This window comes from Dasypus novemcinctus, chromosome 7, assembly GCF_030445035.2.
Source record: "Dasypus novemcinctus isolate mDasNov1 chromosome 7, mDasNov1.1.hap2, whole genome shotgun sequence".
In the NCBI taxonomy this organism is placed as follows: Eukaryota; Metazoa; Chordata; class Mammalia; order Cingulata; family Dasypodidae; genus Dasypus; species Dasypus novemcinctus.
This window is the reverse complement of record NC_080679.1, coordinates 50,142,464-50,164,142: the sequence shown is the minus strand read 5'-3', so window position 1 is coordinate 50,164,142 and position 21,679 is coordinate 50,142,464. Positions and strand designations below refer to the sequence as shown.

At 36.7% G+C, this 21,679-nt stretch overlaps 1 protein-coding gene across 28 annotated transcripts in view; it reads left to right on the top strand.

The window, feature by feature from the left end:
* Positions 1 to 237: 237 nt before the first annotated feature.
* Positions 238 to 21,679, top strand: part of SLC39A10 (solute carrier family 39 member 10) — a 170,299-nt gene continuing 148,857 nt past the window's right edge. For 8 of the 28 annotated variants that reach the window (XM_058300449.1, XM_058300439.1, XM_058300446.1 and 5 more), the window contains exon 1: positions 477 to 629. The gene's annotated coding sequence lies outside the window, so the exon portion shown is untranslated. Of the gene's footprint in view, positions 630 to 15,173; positions 15,212 to 16,374; positions 16,433 to 21,679 lie in introns of all 28 variants that reach the window. The other 20 variants (XM_058300444.1, XM_058300455.1, XM_058300465.1 and 17 more) reach the window with 13 other exon arrangements.

Genomic DNA, 21,679 nt, shown 5'->3' with positions numbered 1-21,679 from the left:
ATAACTGGACACATTGCAATATTTATTTGCCGTAAATGTATCTATGGTAGCAAAACTGGTTAAATTAGTGAAAAATTAACCAAAAAGAATCTATTTGTCTATGGGAATTCCACATTTGAGAGATTGTTGGTCTTTCTCTTAAAAAAAAACAAAAACAAACAAAAAAAACACCTATGCCATTTGTTTACAAAAGATGAGAAATGTTGGATAAAATTATTTCCCTAGGGCATTAATGCTACAGCCATTCAGAGAGAGGTCTTTGGCATTTTCAATGAAGGTTTGGTACAAGGAATAAGAGAGTATCAGTTCTGCACAGTTGTTGGTTAAGAAAGACAAAGATGATTTCTTTGTCCCTATTTTCAGTTTTAGTCTTTGATCTTCCAACAGTTTGGTTATTATTGTTATTATTATTTTTTTCAACTTAGCACAGATTGTTTCAGGAACCATCTTGTTCCCATTTTTGAAGTACTTTTTTTGTTGTTGTTAAGACTGGTTTCTAAAGTGCTCCACCCCCCACCACCTGTTACTAAAATGAGGGGCTGCAGCTTGGAGGACATTCATCAGTTCTGAGTTCAGCTTCCATCTGGTGAAAGACAGCAGCAGAAGGAGGTAAAGCTGCAGATTTGGAGGTAGGTGGCAATACAGTATTTCAAAGTAAAAACCCCCAAGCTGAGGATCAGTGATAAATGTTCATATGCTAAGTGTATCTGGAGAATCCACTATCAATTTTAATTCTCTCAAAAGGATTTCTCCCCTAACATAAAAAAAAAAAAAAAATCCTGGAATTCCCCCTCCTTTCCCAGTCACTTCTTTGTGATTAACATGTGTTAGTCACTCATCACTAGATGGCATTGTGTATAGTTTTTCCTGACAGAAATAACTAAATTAGCAAAGTTTGGTTTGGGCCATTTCTTGGTATTTTCTTCTCTGATATGGATCTTGAAACTCTATATCTGATCCTGGATATCTGGTCTTTATTTATTTTAGGGGTTTGGCTTTGTAAAATTTGTATATTCTTTGAGATTCTATTTTTCTCAGAAGATTTTGCTTTTACCTACAATAATTATTACCTGAAATGAAAATAAATTAGTTCTTCCATTGAATTTTCTTCCAAGTCACATACCCAAATGTTGACATAGCTAGAATATTCAGAAATAAAATAAAGTTTAACATAGCTATGATATCTACCTAGAAATGCAGGTTTTAAAAAAAAAATGTGCTTTATCTAAGCATGAGCAGTGGACATCTAGTCATGGAAAATGATGTCGATAGAATAATATAAAAATGATCAGTTGATGCTTTCATTAAGTCTTTGGAATTTATAAAGGAAATATAACAACTGTAAATAAAGAAAACTGATGTAAATACAGTATGAGTAAACAGTCATAGTCTTGTACTCTCCCAAACATGACAGGTGATTTGACCATTTGTACTTTTTGTATTCCAAGAAACTTTATGGATGAGGAGAAAGAATTCTATTATCTATGCAGTCACTAAAACTGGGCAAGACTTCCTAAATAATAATTAAGACTTCATGACTTTAGCACATCTAATAATAATGGGTGATAAAATGTATTATTTGAAGTGAGGTTAATAAGATAGATGACAGATGATCGATGATAGGGCATTGATAAGGAGACAGATAAATAGATAGCATCTATGAAAATACTTGATATTCTGAGTGGCTGTCTTAAAACTATAATATAGATCTTCTATTTTCATTTAATTATTTAATATGTTTCAATTTACTTTTTTCTTTTCATTCATTCATCCAATAAACATTAATTGAACATCACCTCTACTTTGGATTAGATATTAGAGATGCAAAGTTAAATAGGACACTAAATTTGCCCTCAAAGAGCTGCTAGTCTTTCATGTTTCAGAATCAATCATGGTAAGAAATAAATATAATGCAAAGAATCTTAGACTAGGAGACAAGATACCTAGTCTATATCATAGCTCAGGCATTAATTCATGATGTGACCTTAGCCTTCCCTCATTGTAGGTTCAAATGAAATAATTCCATATAAAAGTGCTTTGTAAACTACAAAAAAAAAACCCCACAAACTTTAAAATATAAAATTTTGCAAAGCCTTTTTTATTCCTATAAGAATCCCATAGTTTTTTAAAATAGAACTTTGACCCTACAATCAAGTGCTTCCTTTCTTTTAATTTTTCTTTGTATTTCAAAATTCCAACTGCATAATAAAAGCCCACTGAATTTCCAACTCACTTTGTAAAACAAAAAGTGGACAAACGTGCCATGATATTTGAGAGAGAAAAGGTGGGGGGAGTAACCTAAATGATCTTGTGATCACATTCTACTCTAAAACCTTGTATCTCTGTTAAGCCCCTTCGTCTCTTCTTTTCTGTTATTTTTGCAGCTTCTCTTGGTTTCTGCAAATGAGAAAGCAAATTCTGTTACAATAATACATGTGGGATAAAGAGATATCTTCTGAGGTTCATTCTGATCTTAGAACTTGCCCTCTTCTACACTTTGATGATAGAATAAACTTAACTAAAGACTGTTCTAGCTGATCATGGGATTAGGAGATTTGGTACAATACAATCTATTCTTAGACAAGTTCAATAGCTATGCAAAATACTTCTTATTTTTCTTTAAGGTCAGCCTTGCAAATTCTACCATAGGTAAGTCAGAAAACTTTTTCCACAAATTGTATGCAGAAATTAATATTCAAAAAACTCTGAATTCAAATATATTTACCCACAAAGAAAGATATATAAAAAGGTATCCTTGGTCATGTCTATGACTGCATTTGTGTACATGTAAAGATGTGTTTGTCTTAATCCCTGGTCCCACTACATAGGGATTTTGTCTTCCAGTCTTTTACTGTATAAACTGTATTTAATACAATGACTGCTTACTGTTAAAGATTAGCTTCTAATGAAGCATTTGGCTGAAATATTCCCTCACAGAATACCCTCCTTTGAAATAGTCTCATTTCATTAAGAAAAGAGAAAAAATTGCTTGAATTCATTCCACCTGTAAAGATGCTTATGCCTATTCTTTTTTAGAATGATTCATTTCTTTCTAGCATATTTGCTTGCCATCAGTTACAGGCTAGGAGAAAACCTGGAAGATTGAAAATGAACATTTAAAGGTCAAGATATTTAGCATAGTATTTCTTTCTTGGTCTTCCTTCCATTTTTTATATTTATGACATTTTTTCTCTTTGTTTAAAATATTATTTTAGGTCAACAAGTGTTATAAGAATGATTTGGTAGTAATTGTGTACCAGGGAACCTGGGGAATGTAATTCTACTTCCCCAGTTTCAGAGATCATAGTAGCACTTATGTTTTACACCATCACTATATTGGGGTAGAAAAAAAATTCTTATCATGAAAGTATAAGAAAGAGCACCCACATATGGCTGTGGACTAAACCTCCCTGGAAGGAGGCAGAGAAATTAAAAAAAAAAAAAAAAAAAAGCCCCACATTATTTCAGGAAAATATACTGAGATTTTTCTCTAAAACAAATGATATTTCATCAGTACTGGTGATTTTTTAAGCCACAGATGAGAAAGGATCAGAGGTGTTCATAAAAATCTAGAAGAACTGAATGTTGTTCTTTTCTGAAATGGCAAAAATATTTTTCCTTTAACTGTGTTTTAAAACAGAAATAAACTTTACCACTTTGATTGAAGAGAATGCAGGAAGCCATATGGTCCCACCCAAAGTTCCTGCATTCAAAATTGTCCTCATAAGGAAGAAGGTTCAAGATGTTTTTAAGAACAGAACTTTTATGTTTCTGCCTGCTAACAATGGTACTTCCTGTTTTGACCTCTAGCCATACTAAGCCACCAAGAACGTAAGATTATGGACTCCTCCTTTTTTAGCAATGAGACACATTTATGCTCCATCTCATCATGTGTCTAGAGTTCAAAATGAATTTTGCCATGATACAAAAATAACCACTGATCTATGGTCTTCCAACTAGGTTGGAATAATCAACAATTGATAGTTTTGTTGTCATAAGCCTCGTATTGAAGTCAACGGAATGTACAATATTCCTTGTCTCAAATGTAAATGAAGCTACATGGTGCTTCTAAAGTACCACATGGTGTTAGACTAAAAGGTATAAACTTAACAGGTTCAGGACTCAGTGACTGCCTACTTTAAGACCACCTTCTTTCAAAAAAGAAAAGAAAGAAAGGAGGGAGGGAGCAAAGAGAAAAGAGGGAAGGGAAAATTACAGCAGAAGGAGAAAAGGCAAAAATACTATTGAAACCATCACTTCTAACATATAAACTACTTGCAAACTGATTAAATAATCAGAATGCACGTTACTCCCCCAAATCAGAAAATGTATATTTTAAAGCAAATCTAATACAATTTTAATATAAAAACAACAATCAGAATATATTTTAAAAGGAGATATAAATAAATGGAATGCTGAAGTAATAGGTATGACATCAAAATAAATAACAGTAGCATTTTAGAAGTCCACCTAGTCCAGCTTTTTTTTTTTAAGCTGGGGCCAGGAAATGAAACCAGGACCTTATATGTGGGAAGCTGGCACTCAACCACTGAGCCACATGGGCTCCCCCAAGTTGGCTTTTTTCATTTTTTTGCCTATTGTTTGTTTCTTTGTTTTTAGAAGGCACTGGGCACCGAACCCAAGACCTCACATGTGGGAAACAGGCGCTCAAATGTAAGAGCAGAGAAGTCAGGTGTAAATGGTATCGAAGGCCAGAACATGAGAACTCTGAGAAGGAAGATGATTTATTTCAACCAGCGGGACTAGGTGGACTCCTGTCCTAATAAAAACCAAGCCTAGAATAGAATTTTGGGTCCTTTTGATACAGAAGATATAAGGGTGGGGAGTCAAATGGTGCTTTTATGAAAGAAAACGACTTTTCTTTGTTAGTCAAGTGTTTGTCTGAGTACCAGATAGGTCTTGAATTAACATCTTACCCACATTCCGTCAGGATGTAACTTTGAATACACATTCAGTCTTACATCCTTTCTAAATATTAAAGCCTACAGGGCCTATATCACTTACTGGATTTCTAGAGACTAGGCACACTTGGATACAGAATTAGATAATTTTGAATTCATGCACAGGCTATATTACAACCACTTGAGCCACATCCACTCCCTTCCCCATAGTTCTTAATTTAGTTTTTCATATATTTTTTCCACAAGTAAACAATTAATGAATTGATACTTTTGATACATTATCAATCTCAGTTCAAGGAGTCAGGCAACTGATAAAATAAGTTTTTAAAAATCTTTATACATAAATATATAATGTAGCCATGATGATCCACCAAGTACAAATAGGTATTCAACATCAAAAATGCCTTTTATCTATAAAATTCAGTTGTTCAGCAGGTCCAATTTTAGAGGTGAGTGCTTAAGAGCAGTAGCTTGGGAGGTAGACATTCTGCTTTCAATTATGGTAGCACCATTCATTAGTATCCCTAGTAAGACCAATTGACCTCTGTAAACAAATTTTCTCATTTATTAAGTGCAGATAATAGTAGCACTTACTTCATAGGGTTGTTCAGAGGATCAAATGAGATAATGCATGAAGTTGTTAGTGCAACATCTGGGACACAGTGAGAATGCTGTGATAATTGTAATGTTTTTGTTGCTGATTGTAATGGTGATGCTCATTCTGGTTTTGCACTTCTTCCTGAGATTTCTAGTCTTACCTGAGCCTAAAAGATAAATCCCACTCCTGTGTTCTCCTTGAGAACTCAATTTCTACACAGAGGTAAAATGTTAAATTCCACTTTCCTGTTCTTGACACCTTCAGACCTCAGTCTATCTTAAGGAGGCATGTAGACTTGAAGAAGGGAAAAGGAATCCGCTCCTGAATATTTGGGAATTACCTTAGAAGAGAGAGAACCCACAAAGCCAGCGCTGTTTTCTCTGACTTGCTCACTTTACAGTGGAAACTATACAGCAAAGTCCTGAGAATCATCACTTAGAAGAGTGTGATGGTTATATCTCAAATGTGAAATTATAGTCCTATGGAATTTGAAAAAAAATTATAAAGAGAAGTTTGGAAGTTTAGGAATGTGTATGATCCATGCTTAGGAAAACAAAGAGAATTAACCAGCTGTAACAATCACAAAAATTAGAAATATGCAGTGAGTTAGATTTGATGGCGGAGCTACTGTGATGTTAATTGAGACCAACAAACCCCTTCCAAAAGGCCCAATTGGTGGGTGCATAGAAAGACCTTAGACTGAGGCCGAGACCCTTGTGACCTCTCACCTCATTCTGCCTCCCCCCACCAAGACAGAGGGAAGTTTATTTAAGGGAGAGCAGAATTGCTCATTTTTTCGTTGGACTTAGAGCTTCCTGGAAAAGTTGTAGCAGGATAAATCTTCTGATGTTCAACACATCCTAGGCTTAAAGCATAAATGTTCCTGAGGCCAAAGAAAGGATATTCAGTGCCTTGACATGGCTGTGTAGTGCTCTACCATTTAAGAATGTGAACCTGTCGTGGGCGCTGGCAGTCAACCAGGCTCCAAGGATGACAGGAGTGCTTCTAGATTATTTGTGAAATATTTTGTTGAAGACATAAAGTTGAATCTCTACATAATAGAAATGCATTATCCAAGGAGAAATTTTGTAGAACTTTGGTCTCAAGATTCATGTACCTTTTTCCCTTCCCTCTTCTTTTAACCCCTTTCCTCATGTTCTTACCAGAATAACAAATCTAGAAACCACTAAGTATTATGAAGAATATATATGTTCTGTACATAGAAAATCAAATTATTGATGTTAGTGCATGCAAAGGGGTTCACAATACAATAAGAAACACAGTTAGGATGACTGGCTCTTTGACATCTCTCTAAGTAATATTAACTGTTAGTGCAAGGTCTTATGAGTTAATGGTGTGGTCCACATAATTCTATTTGGGAGGAATCAAATATGACGAAGACTTTAGGTATGATTTGATCCTCTCAAGATTTCTTTCAATTCTGTGAATCTAGATTCTAGGATGATGCAGAATGCTGGATATACAGCATAATCCTCAGGCAACATTACAAAAGCACAGACTCTGTGTGTATGTATACATTTTAACTGCCCTGATAACCTTTCAGTTCAGATAAAAAAGAAACAGTAACAACAACAACAAAATGTAGTACCTCTTATGTGAAATATATAATTTTCTACCCATAGATTATGGTACATATGTATGCTGGTTTAAGGTTTGCAGCCTGGCTTAAATAACACAATAATTTGCACAGTAGACACACTACTTCAGTTAGCAACTTGATAAATAGTCTTAGGCTTGTGGGTAATTAGATTTTTAAAAAATAAGCAATTTGATCAGCAAAAATTTTTAGGCTGATCAGAAAATCAAAATAGTCAATTGTTAAATCAGTGAAATACATAAAATTGTAATGAAAAAGATATGCTGCTAGCAATTGAAAGAAAAACTTATCTCTTTCAATTGACCATTAAGTCCCTAATACTTTAATCATGTAATAAGTGAAGATATTCGAAAAAATCAAGGGAGGAACTGAACATCATAAAAATTTTCCTACCCTACACTAATCATATGGAAAAATGAGTCATATTACAAAACACTTTTGTGAAATCGTGAAATTGAATATTACATGAAAGTAAAGGGAAGTTGGGCAGGACAATGGACAATGAAAAGTAAGTGCAGATAAATTTCCATATAATGTAAATTAAGCACATAAAAAATTTTTAAAGCATGTACAGTTTTCATAATGCTGATCTTAAAAGTCAAAGAATCAAATATAATACAAAGATAAATGTATAGATAAGGTCAATAAATAGCATTTGTGATTCCTGGAGAATGAATATTGAACTTACAGAAGGGTAGCAATTTTTAAAATCCTGGTTTATATTCTGCATTCTTCGCCTAAAATACTTTGTGTTTTTTAAAATATTTTAATATGTTGCACCTTATCTTAGCTGTGCCAAGGTAAAATTTTAAAAATAAAAGAAAATTACTTACAGACCCACACTGGTCAGTAGGCTTATCAGGTCAATGCTAATGCAAAGTATGCTGAGAGGTGTCCACTCTCTGGGATAGAAGCTCCGAATCTAGGCTATTAGAAAGGGTGAGGTGTGAATTAACTCCATTGGTGCAAACCCTTTTTCAGCTTGAAATACTCTCTCAGCTTGGGAGGCCCATTCTAAGATTAGATTTCTGAAAACTCTTGGAATATACATGATTTAAAAAGATCTTAGGGAGAAATAGTGTTCAAGAAATGGAGGTCATGAGTGGCCCTATAGAAGCCATTGTGAATATTTTTCCATGCATTGAAACAAAGCAATGAAGTGAGCACACTAAATAAAACTAGTATCTGTGATATTTTACACATTGGTAATAATGACTATTTGTTGGCTTGGTTTTCCTTATTGAAACTTGTGTGCTAAAACCTTTTCAGGAGCTCAGTTATATGGACTTTTAATGAGATTTTGTTCCAGAAAATGCGAATCTTGAGTTTTGTTTATGTTCTCTTAACATGAGTGTTGGCTTGTTTTGCATTCTTAGTCCTTGATCCCAGTGCTCAAGCCCTCCTATCATTGAGTAATTTTAATGATTGAAACTTTTTTAAAGAATTCTAGATTTTCTTTATTTTACCTTTTCTATGTAGCCAAGTAGATATTTCTCAATCTTCTTTAAATCCACAGTGATCTAGTCTCAAACTCTTCTCTTGATAACCTCACACTGAAACTCAAAGCATTAGATTATTTCACCTAATCTCAGTTGCTTTAGGACACCATCGAAATGTACCTCAGAAGCTGAAATTTTCTACTTCTCAGCTTCTATTCATTTTGCTAATGTGCAGTCCTCTTCAACTTGGTTATCTATTGCCAATCCCACATTTCTCTCTTTTCTAATTACCATAAACAGAAGCACTTCTCACTTCTCAATGGACAACAATGATTTTTCTCAGTTGAGAAAATAGTATCCATAAATAAATCTGTGTGTACTAGAATTTCTCATAAAGGTATATCAGATAGGAGAAACATTACACTGTGTGTTAGTCAGCCAAAAGGGGTGCTGATGCAAAGTACCAGAAATCTGTTGACTTTTAGAAAGGGTATTTATTTGGGGTAGAAGCTTACAGTCACAAGGCTATAAAGAGTCTAACTCAAGGTACCATAAGAGGTACTTGCTCACCCAAAGTCATTTGCCATGTGCTGAAGCAAGATGGCAGGAGATGTCTGAAAGGGTTCAGCCTTCTTCATTCTTCTTGAGGCTCTGTGGTCCCAGCTTCTTCCAATATCGGCTATATTCTGGCATAAGGCTCTTCTCTCTCCCCAAGGCTCATTTCTTTCCAGACTATGCTGCCCTGCTGTCTTCACAAGGTCAGCTGCAGACTATCAGGCTCATCTTTCTTCCCAGGGCTTCTGCTTTGACTAATGGAGCCTTCGCTCTTTTCTCACGTATCTGATTCTCCATGTATCTACTTCCATGTGAGTCTGTTTTATCAGCCGAAGGGGCCTGGGTCTCAATGCTGAGCCGCATTCTAGTGACAGGGTTGTGTCAAAGCCCTAATCTGAACATAATTTAATCAGACATCTCAACTGAATCTAATACATTCAAAGGGTGTCATGCCCAGAGCATTTACAAACATAATCTATATTTCTTTTTGGAATTATAAATAATATCAAACTGCCACAAACCACTCTAAGAAAATACTACATTTTTTGCTGTCAAATTCAGGATGAGGTTTCAAGGATTGAAGGGCCAGAATTGAAGGCCAGGGTATGTGAGAATGAACTACAGATAATAGCCCCCACCATAGGTGTGGCCCGACAGGACAGGATAACAATGGACAGAAATGGGCAGGCCACTTGCCAGCAGGTCCCTGAGAATAACTGCAACACTCACCCTACCATGGGGTATTTTGTACTGTTTGAAACCCTAAATGTTAAGAACTTACTCTATAGCTACAATCAGAAATAGTCACAGGCTGCCCAGATCTTATAGTATTTAGTACTTGATTCTAAAAACCTTCTAGTACAGCCAAGGTTAATGTACCATTTCTTTTATTTTCTTTTAAATAAATCAATTTTATTGATATGTATTAATAAAGCATACAATTTATCCAAAGTGTAGTCATTGGTATTTGGTATAATCACATAATTGTGCATTCATCACTTCAATCAGTATTAAAACATTTTCATTATTTCATAATAATAAACAAAAAATAGACAAAAAACAAGAAAATTCCTCACCTTTCAATCTCTCTGTTTCCCCTGCTATACATGGCTACTATTTCTGATTTTTCTTTTTTTTTGTTTATTAAGCACTTTTATTGAGATATATTCACATATCATATGATCTATCCAAAATTTATAATCAATGGCTTTCTTTTAGCTGTTAAAAAGTCCTTTATTGGAAAATTGTAAAATAAATAGAAAAATAGATTGAAAGAAATTACAAATTTTTAAAACATGTGCAAGGTCAGGTTAGATTTAATACAATAATTATAAAAAATAAATATCTGGGAAGCGGACTTGGCCTAATGAATAGGGCATCCGTCTACCACATGGGAGGTCCACGCTTCAAACCCCGGGCCACCTTGACCCGTGTGGAGCTCGCCCATGCCCAGTGCTGATGCGCGCAAGGAATGCCGTGCCATGCAGGGGTGTCCCCCACATAGGGGAGCCCCACATGCAAGGAGTACATCCTGTAAGGAGAGCCACCCAGTGCAAAAGAAAGTGCAGCCTGCCCAAGAATGGCACCGCACACACGGAGAGTTGACACAACAAGATGACGCAACAAAAAGAAACACAGATTCCCGGTGCGCTAATAAGGATAGAAGCAGTCACAGAAGAATACACAGTGGATGGACACAGAAAGGGGACAACTGGGGGGGTGGAGGGAAGAGAAATAAATAAAAAATAAATCTGGGGGGAGCGGTGGGGTGGGGATGGTGGGGTTGAATGGTACCTCATATTTTTGGAATGTAATATTTTTACAAAATGAATAAAATTAAAAAATAAAAATAAAAAATAAATCTTAAAATATATATATATCATAGCAACAAACTTTTATAAATGTAAATAATAATTGAAATATAATAGAATTAATCATAGCATAATTTTTTTATATTACAGCTCTAACTATTGGGCATAATAATCTCGAAGAATGCAATTGAATATTAGTTCAGTCATTTAATTTCCATTTAGGCCATAATTCTTTCCAGATAATCAAATTCCTATTTGGGAATTCTTCACATCTTATTGGAATGAATTACAGCAGATAATAATTTGCCAGCTCATAATTTTATGAGGCCAAAAACTCAAAGTCTTGTTCAACAGTAGTCATGCTAAATCTTTATTGATCCAGATTTTTGTCTTTAAAGAGTATAAATAAGAAAGGGTTAAAGAAAAATGAAGTATCAAAAAATATATCTCTTCTCCAGCCCTCCTCAAGTAAAAGCAAGTGTTTATTTAGTGTGAAAAAAATTACAAAATATTGATCACAGGAACATTTTGTCAGTTGTACTGAGTAATTATTGTTCATTTACTATAATATTGTTATTTTACATTTATCTGGTCTATGCCAGCTCTTTTTTGGTTATTATTTGCATGGAACACCTTTTGCCAAACTTTCATTTAACCTGGTTATGACCTTACATCTGAGGTGAGTCTCTTGTAGACAACATATGTATGGTTCATACTTTTTTATCCATTCTATCAGTCTATGTCTTTTGATTTGGGAGTTCAATCCATTAATATTCAGTGTTATTACTGAAAAGGCATTACTTACTTCATCCAGTTTGTCCTTCAGCTCTCTGTTATCATATCATTCTATCATCTGTCTCCTTCTCCTTTAGCTTACACATCCTAATAATCTCCATTTCTAAACTCTTCTCCAATTCTTTCATCCTTGGTTTTTCCTTTCAGGCTGCAGAACCCCCTTTAGTATCTCTTGCAAATCTGGTCTTTTGGTAACATTTTCTATGAGTTTTTGTTTGTCTGTGAAAACTTTGAACTCACCCTCATTTTCGGACTGCTTTGCTGGATATAGAATTCTTGGCTGACAGTTTTTTTCTTTCGTACCTTAAATATATCATAACACTTTCTTCTGTCCTCCATGGTTTCTGATGAGAGCTCAGCACTTAATTTTATCAATTTTCCCTTAAATGTGATACTTTGCTTTTCTCTTCCTGTTTTCAGAATCCTGTCATTATCTCAGATATTTGTCATTCTGAATAATAGGTGTCTCAGGATAGGTCTATTTGGATTTATTCTGTTTGGAGTACATTGTCCTTCTTGGATATTAATATTCATGCCCTTCATAAAGGTTGGGAAATTTTCAGTCATTATGCCCTCAAATATTCTTTCCATCCCTTTTCCATTCTCTTCTCTTTCTGAGACACCAATAATAACGTGAATGTTTGTGTATTTCACATTGTCATTCAGTTCCCTGATACTCTGTTCCATTTTTTCCATTCTCTTCCCTTTTTGTTCTCCTGTCTTTTCCAGTTTAGATGTTCTGTTTTCAAAATCACTAATTCTGTCTTCAGCAATTAAAATCTGCCCTTATGTGCCTCTAATGTATTTTTAATCTCATCCATCATCTTTTATTCCCAAAAGATCTGTTACTTTTCTTTGCAGGCTTTCAAATTGTTCTTTATGCCCTCCCAGTGTCTTCTTAATATCCTTTATTTCTTTAGCCATATTTTCTTCAAATTCTTTAAAGTGATTTAGGAGAGTTGTGTGATTATCACTGATTAATTGTATTAAATCCTGTGCCTCTTCAGGATATTTGGTTTATTCTTTTGCCTGGGCCATCTCTTCCTGTTTCCTAGTATGGCTCATAATTTTTTGTTGATGTCTAGGCATCCAAATATGTTGGTGAATTTACTCTGATGGCTAACTTCTCTCTCTTGCCTATTGCTGTTTTTTTTTTTTTTTTCCACAGCTCTTCTTTAATATTTGGTTCAACTTATTCTCAGTCTTCAAATTTTCCCAGCTTAAGTTTTCAAATTCTGGCCAGGGACTCACTAGTGGGGTGCAGATTTTCTCCCAGGGGTTGGGTACAGAGAGCAGTTTTTGTCCATGCAATTTCCAGACCGGCCAGCAGGTGGCACTAGTCAATGCACCTTCCCATGGAGGTGTTACAGTCTTGGCCCTCCGGTCTTCCTGTGTTGACTCACAAGATCTGGGACTGAAAGCAGGCCTACTGGCCAAATTCACTGAAGAAAAGCACCCCGACCTCCCCTCCCTTTTCCCTTGAAACAGCTAACAGGGAGGAATATATCTGTTCCCCTCTCAGTCAGCTGCAGTGAATCAGGTTTTATTCCAGCTTAAAATCTTGGATTTGGGGGAGGGGAGACCTTCCCAGCTGCCATAGGGGCTTGGCAACTCTTGTTTGTCATTTTGGCTTTTTCATCTTTCTGCTCCCCACCCTCCTGGGAGTTGTATAGCACTGTCCTGGTCTACTCACCCCCAAAGCAGTTCCCTTGGACTGAATGTGAAAGGATTCAGTTCTGCCTGTTAGTCCATCTCCATCTTTCCACAATAATAATTGTTATGGTAAAATTCATGTGTCATCTTGGCTAGGTTTCCAGTTGTTTGGTCAAACAAACTCAAGGCTGATTGTTACTCCAATGGATTTAAATCATTATGTCAGCTGCTTGCATCTGTGACTGATTACATCTACAGTGAGCAGAGGAGATTGCCTTCAGCAATGAAAAAATTCTCATCCAATGAGTTGAAGGACTTAAAGAGAGAAATGATGATTTCAGCAGTCACAAAGAGGAATTTTTATTTCCATTTCAGCCAGCCAGCTTTTCCTGGGGAGTTCATCAAAACCTTCATCAGAATTCTCAACTTGTGGCTTGCCCTAGAGTTTGGACTTGCCAATTCCCATAGTTGCAAGTCAATTCCTACAATAAAATCTCTAAATATTTACATATATACAACATTCTATTGGTTCTATTTCTCTGGAGAACACTAATACAGATTTTGGTATTAAGAGGGTTCCTTGAGAAGTGTAAGGATGAGATTTCTGGATTGGTTCTGGTGTTTGTAGAATTGGTTTTCTAATCTGATTAGATTAAAGGGTACTGTAGCTGTTTGATATTATTTATGAATTAAAAAAAAAAAAAGATATTTGACTATGTTTTTAAACTGATCTGTTCCTCTGGGCCTGATACACTTTGAATGTATTAGATTCAGCTGAGATGCCTTTGATTAAATTATGTTAAGATTAGGGCTTTGAGTCTACCACATCATTAGAGTGACTCAATTTGAGTCCCCACCTCCTTTGGTGGGCTATATAAATGGACACTCAATCAAGAAGACATATAGAAGTAGATATACAGGAAAAGAACACAGAGGAAGAGAAACAGCTCCATAGACATAGCAAAGGCCTCAGGAAGAGAGATGAGCTATTCACCTTTTAGCTTGCAGCTGAAGAGACCAGAGCCTTGAGCAGCTGAGCAGGCCTAGAAATAAAGAAGCCCCCCAGTCTATAGCTGAGGGAAAGAGGAAGGCTGAACTCTCACAGATGTCACCCGCCATCTTGCTTCAACAGGTGGCAACAGACTTTGATATGGAATTAACCTTGAGTTGAACTCTTTAGGGCCTTATAACTAAGCTTTTACCCAAAATAGATACCCTTTATAAAAGCCAAAAAATTTCTGGTATTTTGCTTCAGCACCCCTTTGGCTGACTAATACAAGCACTAATGACTCTTTTCAGTGATCAAGATGGCACTGAGAGTCCATAGTGTGAACTGGCAGTAGAGATTTCTGAAAACCAGACCCAGAGGCTCGTTGTGTGTATAGCTGAATTATAACGTAAATTGACGTAAGGGCTAATGATGATGATGGTGGGGACATTGAAACCCTAGATTCTGTTTAGTCTCTGCCAGATTAACCTGTAATGGTCCCCCTTGAGGAATCAGCCACCCAACCTCCAGTATGCCTTGGGCTGTCAGCCACCCTACCTCCAGTTTAACCTGGGGAATCATTCATCCCACCTCTGTCTGAGGAAATTAATCCCTGCTGTGCCTGATAAACCTGTAACTACCTCTTCAGTGGAAATAGTCCTCTTATTTCCATTTGAAGAAATTAACCTTGTTTCACCAAATGAAACTACAATGGAATGCCCTGACATAGTTGGCTTGCAAGATGTTGATAACTCCTCTCATGTCATGCTTCCACCACCCTTCTTTTCTTCCAGACCTATAATTAGACTGGAGTCCCAACAGGCCCCAAAAGGTGAGGTACAAAGGGTGACCCATGAGAAGGTAAACTACAATCCAAAAGAACTGAAACAATTTTTCAATTTATATAAACAGAACTTAGTGTAATATGTGTGGGAATGGATATTAATTGTGTGGAGTAATGGTAGAAGAAATATAAAGTTGGATTGGGCTGAATTTATTGATATGGGCCCACTAAGCAGAGATACTGGTTTAGATGTCATAGCTTGAGATGTTAGAAAGGGCTCTAACAGTTTGTCCAAGCAGTTGGTTGAAGCATAGACCAGAAGGCTGCCTATGTCATCTGAATTTGAAGTGTCAGAACTGTCCTGGAATAATGAAGAAGAGGGGATCCAAAAGTTTAGAGAGATTGAAATGTTAGAGTGAATTTATCATGAAAGACCTGCTTACTCACCCCCTCAGGAATGTCCTGAGGATATACCTTTCACCAGGACTGTGAGGAATATATTTGTGAGAGCAACTACATCATCCCTGAAGAGCTCCGTGATTACGTTCCCTATGGATATTACTGTGGGTACTGCTGCCACTGAACTTAGATCCTTAAACACATGGCAATGATCTAATCCTGCATTGGTCAGGAACCAAGTGACAGTACTTAATCACCAAAGACAAGATAGGTATGGCTACTGTAAGGGACAGCGCAGTCAAAGTAGTAAATAGGATAGTCTAACTTGCAGAGACCTATGGTGTTGGCTAGTTGTTCATGGAGTACGTAGATGTGAAATATTACTAGCAATCTACTACTTTCTTACTTGATCTGTATAGGCAGACGAGTTCTAGGTCAAATGAACAAAAGTCTAACTTAAATCACAAATAATGAGAGTCATGGCCCCTCAATCAATTCCCAAGCTTGAGATTAAATAGACCCAGAACCCCTGAATGAAGGGAAGACCAGTTCCCCTTAGGGAATGATCCAGTTGTAATGCCAAAAATTCATACTCCCAGCCTTCCCCAAAGAGATGTATATCCTTTCACCAGGGTGACCATGCCTTGGAGAAAAGGAAATGATAAGATATTTGGGGGATTATTACACACTGGCTCTGAAATGACGTTAATTCCAAGAAACCCAAAAACACCACTGTAGTCCACAGCCTATTTGGCCTGTGAAGAAAACAGTGGATTGTCATAAACTTAACCAGGTGGTGATTTCAATTGCAGCTCCTGTTACAGATGTGGTACCATTACTTGAGCAAATCAACACATCCCCTGGCCCCTGGTATGTACCTACTGAGTTTCTCAACACTCTTAGTAATGACCACCAGAAACAGTTAGCTTTCACCTTCCTCATTTCTGCAATACCTTGCAGAGCAGGAACAGTCTTCTCCAGGAGACTGTATATGCTCTAAATCAGCATCCACTCAATGGTACTGCTTCTCCTGTAGCCAGGATTCATGGGCCCAGGAATAAAGGGGTAGAAATGGAAGTGGTACTGCTCACTATTAGCTCTAGTGATCCACTAGAAAAAAAACTTGCCTTTTTCCCTGCTGCCTTAAGCTCTCCTTAAGTTCTTAGTTCTAAAAAGGAAGGGTGTCTACAGGTCTTAGTTCTGAAAGGAAGGGTGCTTCTACAGGAAACACAGCAATAATTCCTTTGAACTGGAAGTTAAAACCCAGCCACTTTGGGCTCTTCATGCCTCTGAATTCAGAGGCAAAGAAGGGAATTACATTCTCACTGGAGCGATTGATCCCTATTGTCAAGGGGAAAGAGAAGTGCTACTAAACAATGGAGGTAAAAAAGAGCTAGCCTGGAATGTAGAGATCACCTAGGGTCTTTTAGTACTACCATAACCTGTGATTAAAGTCAATGGAAAATTGCAACTCAATCCAAGTGGTACTACTAGGGGCCCAGAACCTTCAAAAGTGAAGGTTAGGGTCACCCCATGACGCAAAGAACTATGACCAACTGAGGTGCTTCTGAGAGTAAAGGGAATATGGAATGGGTAGTAGAGAAAGGTAGTGATAAATACAAGTTATGACCACATGAGCAGTTGCAGAAATAAGGAATTGTGATAATTATGAGTATTTCTTCCCTGTTTTGTTTTGAATATGTTTGTGTGTGTGTGTATGTATCTCAAAATATCATTTTTTTTCTTCCCTATCTTATCCTCTTATTATATAACATAGGTTATATTAACTTATGTAATGTATTTAAGTTACAGGATATCAAGTTTAAGACTGACTATTACCCACAGACTTGCATCCTCTTGTTTCTCGTTATATGCAGAACAGTTGATATAAATTAGGTGAAAATATGACTGTTGTTTTTATTAAGAGATTAAGTATGGTTTAAGGAGATGTGTGTGGGAGCCAAGTTGACAACAGGTGGACTGTGTTGGGTAAGTTCATGTGTCAAGTTGGCTAGGTTATCATGTCCAGTTTTTTGGACAAGCAAACACAAGCCTGGTTGTTACTCTGAGGTTATTTCCTGGATTTAAATCATGTCAGTTGATTACCTCTGTAGCTGATTGCACAGTTGCAAGGCCTTAAAAGGAGAACTGATTATTTCAGCAGTTAGAAGAATTTCTATTTCTACCTCAGCCAGCCAGCTTCTCCCAGGGAATTCATCAAAATATTGATCAGAGTTTCCAACTTGCAGCCTGCCCTATCGAGTTTGGACTTGCCAATCCCCGTGGTTAAATGAGCCATATATGTATAAATATCCTGTTGGTTCTGTTTCTCTAGAGAATCGTGACTAATATAATAATAAATTGTGGCTAAACCCTGCCCCAGAGATGGCTCACCATCGTCCTTAGCCTAATACTGCCAAGTTATCAGGCATTACAATATGTATTACCAAAGAGTTAGAACACGGGGGTGGGGGGAATACATTGTTTTGCTTTTGTCTGGAAATCTGGTTGGTATACAGATAAAACCAAATAAGTCAAATAGTGTTTGTACATAAAGTGTATAGTCTGCAATTGTGTAAGAGAAGAAAGATCAGGTCCTCTCAGATGTCAAGGAAGGTTCTCTAAGAGAAAGGCCAGTATCAAAGGTTGTACGCAGGAAAAAGTAAAAACTGAAAGTGCATGGAGGTTTGAGACTCACCAAATCAGCAGTTTCTATTCTTAGATTTTTAGATGCTCAGGTAGGATGGGTCAAGTGGGATGGTGTCTAGAATGGCATCCTGTGAGCAGTGGCTCAGAGGAACTGATTTTTGGGTAGAGGGGAAAAGAAAGATTAAATCAGAAGAAAACAATGTTCAGAGTCTGCAAAGCTGTGAGACTTTCTTGCTGGGCCAGCCAGGCCAGTCTTTATTCTACCCCTGCTGTGCTTTATCTTGCTTCCTTCATCCACCAAAGACATGAAGAAAAACACTGCACTGCTTTACTTAGATTCCAAACTCTTACGTTAAAACAGAGCAAACTTCCAAAATGAGTTGTTGGCCCCTTCTTGTTCAAAGGCACAGATGGGTGTGTAAAGCTGTTAGAGTGGGGTGCCCAATATTGTAAAACATGACTCTAGATTTGTAATCATACCCATGATGTTAAAAGGAAAAAAAAGCACATAATATTTAAAAGCCAAGTCAAAACTACCCCCCAAAATAAATGTTGACTCCAAGATTTTGGTGCTGTTTCTTTCATTGATTGCAGTCATTTAAAGGAAAGAGGGAATAGCTTCTTTTTCCAAACTCATCTTTTCAAAGAAGGAAGTTGAAGCAGAAGAGAAAAGCTTTGATCTTCTTCATGATGGGGTCCGAAGGGCAGGATAGAGCCGTGTAACAAAAGCAATGAAAATAACATGAAACCCTTGCTACTGTTTTCCCAGAGCTAATCTGAGTGTTGCCTTGGTAACTCACCAAAGTATGAACTTCAGGGTTCAATTTTGTGATACATTCTTAAAAGGAGATATCAAGTACTTTTGTGAAAATAGTGAGCGAAGAACTCTTTTAGAGTGAATCTAAACTGACTTTGGATTTTGGTTTGGAATTTAGTTGGTTAGGTGTCTTGGGAGAAAACAACGAAGTGTTAAATCCTTGCTAAACCTCAGATGCTAAAAGAATCTGGAAGTCAATTTGATAATGTAAATATGAACATTCTTATAAGAATTGAACATATAGGAGGAATTGCTATCAGCTATCAGCTTCTCTGCTTTCTTGGTATTACTTATAGGTAGTCTCCAATTCATTTGCGTTCATCCTTTTGTTTTCCTATATTCTTTTTATGCTGAAGTCATTGCTACTATGTATTATAGCTTTATATAGCTTTTTTTCCTTTTTACAGAATAGTCTAAGTGAAACAAGATCTCACTGTATTCTTTACAGAAACTAACTATATGGGATTCTGCAACAAAACTTAAATCTAGTTTTTTTTAATTTGAGCATGGCAGTATTTTAGCTTGCCTCTTTGGCCTTTTAAATTAGAATACTATATCCTTGAAGCAACAGGGACACATGACTGAAGATTTCGCTTTACTAGAAAATTTGAGGGCAATGGATTAAAAAAAAAGAAAGAAAAGAAAAAGCCAAAGTCTCAGCAGATAAAACATAGAACTTAAAATTTGATGTTTGTGACAATGTTGCCAGATTTTCTCTAGGTTCTTGGTTATAGCACATAAAAAGAATTTAAGAACATGCCAGTTTAGTTAGGCCAGTAATTTATTAAGAAAATGAGAGAAGAGAAAGAATATAACAAATTATGGGTACCAGGTACACTTGTGGGCTGGTCAAAGCAAAGAGAGAAAAAGGGCAAAAAGGATTAAAAGGGCTGATTTATAGATTATAAATTCCCATCGCAGATTACAAGTCCCCAGATGTACTTGCATGCTGGTCCAGGCAGAGAAAGGGCAGAACAGGCCAATTTAGTCTCTGCATTTGCTTTTCAAGTAATTGATTACCCTGCCCCTTATTAATGTTCAGGGGAGGAGTCCCAGCTATTTGCTGTTTTGATTGGTTAATCCACCTGTCAATCTCCCCAAGGGGTCAAATGGCAAGTCCCCTGGAGAACATCTGGGGCTTTTCCTTTTTTTTTTTTCATTATTAAAGAATTTTTATTATGCCAATAAAAATAATAATAAACCAAAATAGAAAAACAATAAAATTCTCATCACCTCTCATTCTTTCTATACTCCTCCAGACATACATACCTGCTATTCTTTTTCCATCTATCTAGTTTGTCTTTATATTTGTGAAAACAGACTTATATTTGAAATTTTACTCATTTGTTGTTTTCAAGAGGTTTTACTATTATACTGTCCCATATTCCATTGTTTGCAATCTTTCTAATAGTAGGCATGGCTTTAGAATTTTCTTTTTTTAAATCTTTTTTTAAATTCATTTCTTAAAAATATTACATTCAAAAAATATGAGGTCCCCACTCACCCCCGACTCCCCCACCCCACCACTCCCCCAAAGCAACACTCTCCCCCATCATCATGACACATCCATTGCACTTGGTGAATACATCTCTGGGCATCACTGCACCTCATGCTCAACGGTCCACATCATAGCCCATACTCTCCCACGTTCCATCCAGTGGGCCATGGGAGGATCTATAATGTCCGGTAATTGTCCCTGCAGCACCACCCAGGACAACTCCAAGTCCCGAAAACGCCTCTACATCTCATCTCTTCCTCCCATTCCCCATACCCAGCAGCCACCATGGTGGGGCTTTTCCTTGATCCTGAATGAAATCCCGTTCCAAATGGGGAATTCTCACAAGGTTCTTCCAGCAGCCATCTTGTGGGGTCCTTCCCTCAGGGATGGTTCCCATGGCCACATGTTTCACAGATGTGGTTTTCTACCAGGTCCCAGACTTGTCTTTTCATTCCCTAAACTAGCCTGCTCCAGCAGGACAAATTCAAACGACACAGACTCTCCCAGGATTCTCATTCCCAGATTTTATGGAAAAGTTTTACAAGACATAATTCAGTGAATCTTTTGGTAATTCCTGAGACTGATCTAGATAGTACAATAGCCAACTGACCCTAAATTACAGTTTAATTATTTACATTTGGTTTGGGGAATTTTGACTTGTCTATTTACAGCAATTACAAGGTGGAGTGTGTCTTACCTAAGTCCAGGACAGCAAACCATAGCCACAAGCCAAACCCAGCACTGAACTTTTATTTCTATGATCCAGAACTAAGAAACTTTACTCTTCTAAATGGTTAAAAAAAAAAAATTAAAAAGAAGATTCCATGACACATGAAAATTATATGAAATTCAAATTACAATGTCCATAAAAAAAGTTTTGTTGGGACTCAATAACACTCATTCATTTAAGTATTTTCTGAGCCCCTGACGTGATTAGGTGCCACAGAGACTTCATGGACTGCAAAGCCTAAAATATTTACCATTGGCCCTTTGCAGAATAAGTTAACCCACCTCTGCTCTAAGTCATGATTTAAAAATTCTGAAACATCTATGACAAAGCTACTTTAATAGGCAGGTTCAGCAAAGTGGCAGGACACAAGATCAACACGCAAAAATCAATAATGTTTTTGTACACTAGTATTGAACAATCTGA